This window comes from Cheilinus undulatus, linkage group 17, assembly GCF_018320785.1.
Source record: "Cheilinus undulatus linkage group 17, ASM1832078v1, whole genome shotgun sequence".
Lineage (NCBI taxonomy): Eukaryota > Metazoa > Chordata > Actinopteri > Labriformes > Labridae > Cheilinus > Cheilinus undulatus.
Genome location: NC_054881.1, coordinates 4232858 through 4241109, shown reverse-complemented (window position 1 = coordinate 4241109; position 8252 = coordinate 4232858). Strand labels below are relative to the sequence as shown.

At 41.0% G+C, this 8252-nt stretch overlaps 1 long non-coding RNA gene across 1 annotated transcript; it reads left to right on the top strand.

Moving 5' to 3' along the window:
* The first annotated feature begins 139 nt into the window (after positions 1–139).
* LOC121525689 lies at positions 140–1235 on the top strand. The gene is made up of 3 exons (XR_005993246.1): positions 140–607; positions 925–1044; positions 1138–1235. It is a non-coding gene; the product is annotated as an uncharacterized LOC121525689 (long non-coding RNA).
* Positions 1236–8252: the final 7017 nt, after the last annotated feature.

Here is an 8252-nt window from a genome sequence, read left to right as displayed (position 1 = left end):
CAAGATCTCAATTTTCAGGCTGTGTGACCCCCCCCCCCCCCCTCCGCTGTCTCCCCCCCCACCCCCACCCCTTCACCATGATTAGTCTCGCGCTTGTCTTGTCCGTATCAGCGCCTGTAAATCAGTCCGTGTGACCCTGAGACCAAACATCATCTATCTGCAGCTCCTAATGCGACCTCAGCAGGATTAGTCTGAACCGCTCTCAGTCAGTCTGATGATTTATGTAATGTGATGTGATGGAAGGATTCCAGGCCCTGACAAGTAAGAACATTTATTAAGTGGTTTATCAGAGACAGAATCTAGATTCAGGGCTGATCATGACATTCATGCTCCTAATAAACACTCAGAGGGAATACTGGATAATTCAGAGACCTCTGGACTGATCTTATTAACCTAAATGAGCAATGTAAGGCTAATTTAACTTTATATTCAGATAAACAGCACAGCAGTATTTACTGCTATTTGTTTATCTATTTTACAAATAGAGAATTCTTCCTTAATTCCACAAGTGCATGGCTGATATGAAAATAGGTGACATAAAGCAGGGGCTGTCTGGAGACAGCCAAACTGGGGGTGGAGGTCAGCAGACTCATGGTCCACTGTGAAGGTAAGCCATATTTTATTTCTAATTTCAATAATAACCATCAAAGCAACAAAAACTGCTTTATTTATTTATGCTATAGTACAATATATAACTTTAAATACAAACTCCTTTTCTTAAATCAGACATATTTTTTTTGCACATGAAAATCTGTTGAGTAATTTTTCCAGAGTAAAAGTATTTTACTCCTAAATAGTAAAATGTACTCTCTATTGAGTATATTTATTACCATTTATTACCAGCCACCACAGGAGCTGAAGTAAAAACAGAGCAGATTCTGTGGGAGTAAAACTTTTAACCACACCCACTAACTTTCATCTCAGCTGCCATCGCTCACGGCTGCAGCTCGTTAGGTGCCCAAGCTGCAGATAATCCTTGGCAATCAAGGTCTGCTCACCTGGTGATGAACCTTCAGACACCTGTGGACTACAGCTTCTGGTCAGGTAACTCCTCTTCAACCTTTGATAAGCTGGTGATTTTTCAGTGAGGTTTTTTTTTTTGCCTTGTCTAACTCCATTCGTCTTCTTTTTTTGCAGTGTCTCCGTCTCTCTGCCGGTGCTATTTCCAACCACCAGCCAGTACACTCACCATCATTTGCACTATTGTTGTCAAATAAACTTCTTTACCTTTACCACCTTGTCTCCCGCTCTGCTCCTGAGCTCTTGTCATCTGTTCATCACAACTGCTTCTGTAATATTAGAACACTGTCAAATATGTACAGGCAAAAACACCCATTTTGTTGTTTGGCCTTTTATAGGTGGAAAAGCAGAATTATCTATTAAGAGGAAAATGTAGCTCTATGCAAAGAAAAAGCTCAGTCTATTTAGAGTAAGATACAGCTCTACATAACCATTACCCAATTCTATATGGAGTAGAAAATGTTCCGTAATGAGTAGAAACATTTCTATAACATATGTGTTATATATATAAATATATAAGATAAGGAATATCTTATCTTATGAGTAGAAATATATTCTATAAGGAATGAAAAACAGTTCTGAAAGGACTAAATACAACACTGTACTGAGAAAAAACAGATCTATAATGAATAAACTAAGGTCTGAATTACTCTGTAGAGAGTACAATTGCTGTAGAGTTGTTTCTATTTCGTTCATTGTGGAGCACACAATCATCATTTAGAGTTAAATAAAAACCCTTTTTAGAGTAAAAACAACTCTGAAAACATTACTCTGCAAGCAGACTAAATTTTACTCCAAATAGGCTGGGACCAAATGTTACATTTTTCAGAGTAAAATTTTACTCAATTTGAGTAAAATTTACTCAGGTAAATTTACTGTATGAGTGATGAAGATGTGGATAGAAACTCTGAACTTAATTATTAGTAATTTCAGATTTTACAATGAACACAAACGTCAGGATGCAAGAAGAAAAGCAGAGAAAAACTTCATCCAGTAAAACGCAAAATAATAATGGAAATTCAAAACAAACAAAGGAAAAAAACAGGTTAATAGCGGCAAAGAAAATGTGGCATGTGCATATATAAATATGGGCAAAAATGGTCAAAAAGTGGCAAATAATGGTTAACTGGCAAAATTGGCTGAACTGGCTAAACTGTGGCAAAAAAGGGCAAAAAAAAAAACCTTGCAGAAACTGGATTAAAGTGCCATAAAAAAGTTGTAAAAATGAGCGATAAGTGGAAAAAAATGGGCAAAAAGTGGCAAAACAGTGGCAAAAATGGTGAATAACAACATAAATGGGATAAAGTGCCAGTATAGCAGTAAAACTACTGATACACAGCAAAAATGGAACAAACACAGCAAAATGGGATGAAAGTGGCAAAAAAGTGGCTGAAAAAGGTGATTATAGGAGGAAAATAGGCCAAAAACAGCAAAAAATGGGATAAAAGTGTCAAAAGGTGGCTAAATCGGGAATAAAGGGGCAAAAAATGGGCTAAACACAGCAAAGTAGGACCAAAGTAACAAAAAAATGTGGCTAAAACAGACAATACATGGGGAAAAATTGACCAAAATAAATTGGCTTAAAATAGGTGAAAACAGCAAAAAATTGATGAAAGTAACAAAAAGTGCTAAAAAAGAGGCTAAAATGGGCAATAAATGAGAATAAATGGAGGACAAAGGGCAAAAAATTGGTGAAAATCAGCAAAAATGGGATGAAGGTGAAAAAAGTAGCTAAACGGCTGAAAAATGGGCAAAAAATTGTGAAAAAAGTAAAAAAAGAAAAAAAAAAAAGCAAAAATTGGATAAAAGTGGCAAAACATTAGCTAAAACAGACAATAAATGCATTAAAATGGGCAAAAAATGGGCGGAAACAGCAAAAACTGGATGAAGGTAACAGCAGTGCTTTGTAATTGTAATTCTGCTTATTGTCAAAACACTTTGTAAAACCTCTGTTTTTAAAGGTGCTATACAAATAAAGTTATTATTCTAATAAAAAAAGTTGAAAACAAAAGTGGCTAAAAGGGGCGATAAATAGGGGAAAAACTTGCAAAAATGGGGTGAAAGTAACAAAAAAAAAGTGCCTTAAAATGGGCAAAAACCCAAATAAATAATTTGTGGACTTTAAATTTGACATTATTACTTCTTCCTGACTTTTGCATGATTGTGTTGTGTTAAATCTTGTCAGAACTTTTTGGATGCAAACCGCCAAAATGTGTCAGATTCTTCACATTTTATTATCAGAATTAATCACCAAACTTTGACGGCTAATCGCGGCTACTAAGACGCATTTTAAACATTAAAATTAATTTATTTATCATTTCACAAGCACTGACGATGTGAATCAGTTCTCCAGTGTTGATAAGGGAATCAAATGAAGCAGGGATGCAAGTTGTCTGACTTTTGCTGATATTTGGTATGCCAATATTTCCAAACTTTTTTAGCGGATTCAGCTTTCTTATTGTAAAAACACCCAGGGGTGTAGGAGTCTCTGGCACTGGTGGACTCAGAGGGGAGACAACGGGACGATCGCCCCCCTCTGGTGCCCTGATGCTTGAAAAAATGATACAAAAGTGCCATCTTGGAGGGAGTGCCCTCTTAGGTGCTCAGCTGTTCTCGTATTCAGCTGCTGAACCGTCCTGTCCTTTCTCTCCTCACGCCGGCTCTGCTTTTGAACTCGTTTTACTGTATTTAGTATGATTGTCACAGATATCTCTGTCTATGGGGTTTCTATGCACTTTAAAGTCAAAGCATGCTGCTGACTGACCCAGGGAGCATCTTTAGAGCAGAGGGATAGGGCAGACGGGTAAAACTGTAGATCCATCTTGAATAAAAGGTTAAAAATGTGGCGAGTGTTCCTGAATGCACTAAGTTACAGACTGGCTCGGTTTTATGTACAGCAGAACTTAAAACTTCCACAAAGCTGCTTCAACAGGGCTCAGGGTATCAAAGATAGTTTGTCCTTATCTGTCTGATCATCAACTAACAGCCCAGGGGCCACATCAGCCCCCCCACAGCTTTCCATCTGCCCCCAGAATATTATTAAACCAGAAATGTGAGGAGGAATAATATACTGTGGTATTTCAGGTGCATGTTTGCTTTAGATCCCCACAGGAACACCAAATCAGCTGAGACAGAAACATTTTCATCAGGAGTAAGGTCAGGTGTGAGGAGTCTCACAGAATCAGCCTGTATCTGTGAGTATTCATCTAGAAGTTGGAGCTACTGCTCTCATAAAAGCCGGTCTGTCTGTTCTGGTTGTGCTCTGAATAGTTGGCCTGAACAAGGACGGCTGCAGCTGAAACAAATGCATCATGGTCTTATTATTAGCCTCTCTAACATTTGTCTGTTTGGAAATTGGCTCATTGTTTTGTGTTTATTGATCTTATGCTTCCGCATGTGACTAACTCAAACTGTAAATGATCAAATCAAGGTCAGCCAACATTCATCTAAAGCTAATTACTGGTAAGTCTCTGTCTGCAGTGAATTATGGGTATGTATGAGGTGAAAAGGTCAGCAGATCGGAGTCTGTCTGAGCAGAAAAGATGACTCTGAATCGAAATAGAAAAACAGACGTGGGAATATCAGCTCAACCACTCGTCTGTCTGTCGAATCAGATCGGACTTATTAGCCTCCACAGAGGGGAAAACAGGAATCCAATCTCATCCGTCACCTGCTCCCCTCACAGCCAGCTGTTGTATGTGACACTACGGAGCAGGTAGACGAGCTGGAGTCTGAGCGGGTGACGGCGTGACGTTAACGACGACCACGAGAGGCTGAGAACCACAGGAGGCTTCCTTCATCTGCCTCAACACCTGCTTTCATTTAAAGCTCAAATTAAAAAGTGAGAATTCAATGGAAGGAACGTGCCGGCACAGCAGGAAGGCTGCGAATCAAATCTGAGAGAGACGAGAAAAACAGCAGGTGATGAGAGTAAAACAAAAATAATGTCATCGTGGAGGATTCAGAGTTTAGAGTTTTAGGTCTGCTGGATATGTCTTTTTATATGAAACTTAAATATATCACAACATATTAAACACCTCTTCTGCATCCCAGGCTCAGGTCTGCAGGCACTTGAGCCCAAAGTCTGGTTTATTTGATCAGTGTTAAGTGTCCGCTATAAGAGGTAATCGCTGGAATGAGTCATGCAGACTCGGGTACAGCACCCAGGAGGTGTAAATGCGACCATGCCTGAGTACGAGGTACTCTTAAGACTCTAGAGTTGAAAATCAGATTTTTATGTCTCCTGTCTCTTCTAAAAAACATCATATCCATGCAGCACAGGCCAATTTAATGTTCTGAAATGCTCCGTAGCTGTGGAAGTAGGGGGAGGGTTGTTGTTGGTGTCTTATGAAAAATAATTAAAGTGATAAAGGCCCTCGCACCCTGGTGCATGTTAGGGTGTCATGGCTGCGGGTGTGCAGCAACTGCAGGGTGCTGCCAAGCACCTGAGCATGATGTAGCACAGCAGAGACTATTTAGATTCTCACAGGATTGCAGTAAAATGAAATAATGAGCATATTTTTTATTGTATGTGATGGAGTACCGCTGGTCATCACTTGGTGGGGGTATGACTAGGAAGGATGCTAATCTGCAGGAGTGATCAGGCCTGGACTGGAGTTTGTCATGTAAAATGCAAAGAGGATTGGATTTAATGTAGGAGGTGCAGTCCTGTAGTACCGGAGATCGGTCTTGATCACAAGACCAGTCCCAAGACCACGTTTTCAATGTCTTAGTCTCGGAATTAAGAGCATTTTTACTCAGTCTTGTCTTGGTCTCGAACCGGCCTGACTCTGTATTTTCTATCAAGACTGGTTGAGACCGCCACTAATGTAATAATAAGGAGAACAGAGCTGAAACAGCAAATAGCTTATGTCATTTCAGATGAACCACTCCTAATAACCAATGTCGTAATTTGACTTAAAACAGCATCTGTTAGTTCACTGATTGTCATGCGTCCTGGGAAATCCAATCAGTTTTTCTGCTCTTGGTCTTGTTTCAGTCTTGACTTGGTCTCAGCCAAGCGGCATCCTAACCTTGCAGAGCAGATGGACACGCCAGTTTCCTTGTTTCTCACTGGTGAATCCATCATGCAAAGCTCCCATCTGAACCGTTTGGGTCCGGTTAGAAAGTGACAGGACCAATCAGCGCCGAGGGGCAGTACCTTCAGGCGCAGCAGAGTCATGACGTAAACAAGCAGCAACAAGAGCTGGTGCAGTTATGGAGGAAGAGATTAGCGTGGATGCTGCTAAAGCGCCAGTTTTATCAGAACTTGACAACATTTCTTCGTTAAAAGAAGAACAAAGAACAGCAGTGAGTTGTTTTCTTTTCAAAAACGACAAAAGTCGAGTAGTTACATGTCTATAGTCGCCATGTTTCGCATTATTTCCCGTAGCTGTGCAGGCGTGGCTAGATAGCGCCTACGTCACGTGTTTTGTTGCTCTTATTGGCCCGTAGAGATGTGATAGAACATTCACCCAATCACACACCGAGTATTTTTCAAAGCCTCTGCCTTTTCTCAAACGTTTCCTATTATAGCTTTCCCAGATGGATGTGTGAAACACATATGGATGTGGATGTGTTTCACAATATGGATGTGTGAAACACATCCATCTGGCGTGTCAGGTTAGCGGCATCCTCCAGTCCTGAAAAATGAAGCCAATGTGGAAGTGCAAAAAAATTTGCAATACAGTGAGTGTCCACTTGAGGCTGGCTGCAGGAACACTCATGTTAAAAAGACACTTTTTACACTAGAAATAAACTGGTTTACAGCCTGGTTCACAAAAAGAAACGTCTCATTAGCTAATGTCTTCATGTCCTCACACTGCAGAGGGGGAGGGGGTTGTACCACAATCTTTTCAATTGTGTTTGGGAAAAACTTTACTGTGCACTGATCGGTGTGTCTCACTTGATTGACAGATAGCTTGATGGGCAGATGCTATCACCAGAAGGCTAGCTTTAGTGCTAGCTTAGCTGACAGGAAGTTGATCTCAGTGGGTGGGCTCTTGTCTGCCGTTAGGTTGATCCAAAGTTCAGTTGAGACTGCGATTTCAATATGGAAGCCGCCACGGATTGGCTGCAAAAGCAGTTGAGTCCACCTGTTGTAGTCAAACAGCCAACATCACACAGGCTTTGTCCAAGTATTTTTATGGTTTATAGTCTCAACCCCAAACGTCTTGGTCTCAGTGTGCTCTGGTCTCGGGCTTGTCTTAGTTTTGACTACAACACTAAAGAGATGTTTCTAGCTTGTCACAGTAGGTGGCGCTCCAGCAAATCAATAAAATCAACATTTAAATGTGTAGGGGCAGACTCTGATCATACGTGTGAGATCTGAAGCATAACAGATGTTCCAGGATAGACTTATACCAACTTCCTGTGAAATGGCGAGATACTAAAATGGTCACCATCCACATCGAGGTGTCCCTTGGCGAAACAGCTCAGTGTTATGGAAAGATATTGTGATGCTAATGTGTGTTTTTTGCCTGGTCATGATCATTTGTGTAGGAATCTTCATGCACATAGCTCTTACCTCGTCCCCCTGGCTGATTCCTGGGGCTCCTGTGCAATGGAGTTGCACAAAACCACTACATTTATTTACTTTTTAGGCCGTCATTGACAGAGGAGGTTAGTGGACAGATCGGAAACAGGGACAAGAGAGCTGGGGAGAGACATGCGGGAAAGTGCCACAGGCCAGATTTGACTGCGTGTATGGGGCGTACCTTAAACCACTAAGCTATCTGCGCCACAAATTTGGTGAGTTTTTGAGCATATTAAGGCCCCCAAATTAGCGATTTAGTTGCAGAAACAATAATGACTACATTTTTAACAGGGTCCTCATGTGAGGTCGGTGCTCGGGCACTAATAAAAACACCCATAGTAGCCTGATGGACTTCACTGTCTCCGTGGAGCACAAACAAATGTTGACCCCTAAGCGAACAACATGGGTGTGTCTTCTTCTTGGCAGATTTCCCATGACCGCACGAGGGAATCCATTAAAAATGGCCAAAGAACAGATACGAACAACTTTAGAATCAAATGTAGTGTTGGCAGAAGCCCCACTGTTCTTTTATTCTTTTGTGCTGGCAGTGCTCAGAAATTCACAGCAGAGGATGTTTATTTCTCCAGCAGCTGAAAAAATCCTCCCTATCATAGACAATGATGGTGCACTTCTCCATCAGTCTGGTACGCTGCAGCCACAGAGAGGGACAAGAACTGTCTGGTAGGTATCATCAGCT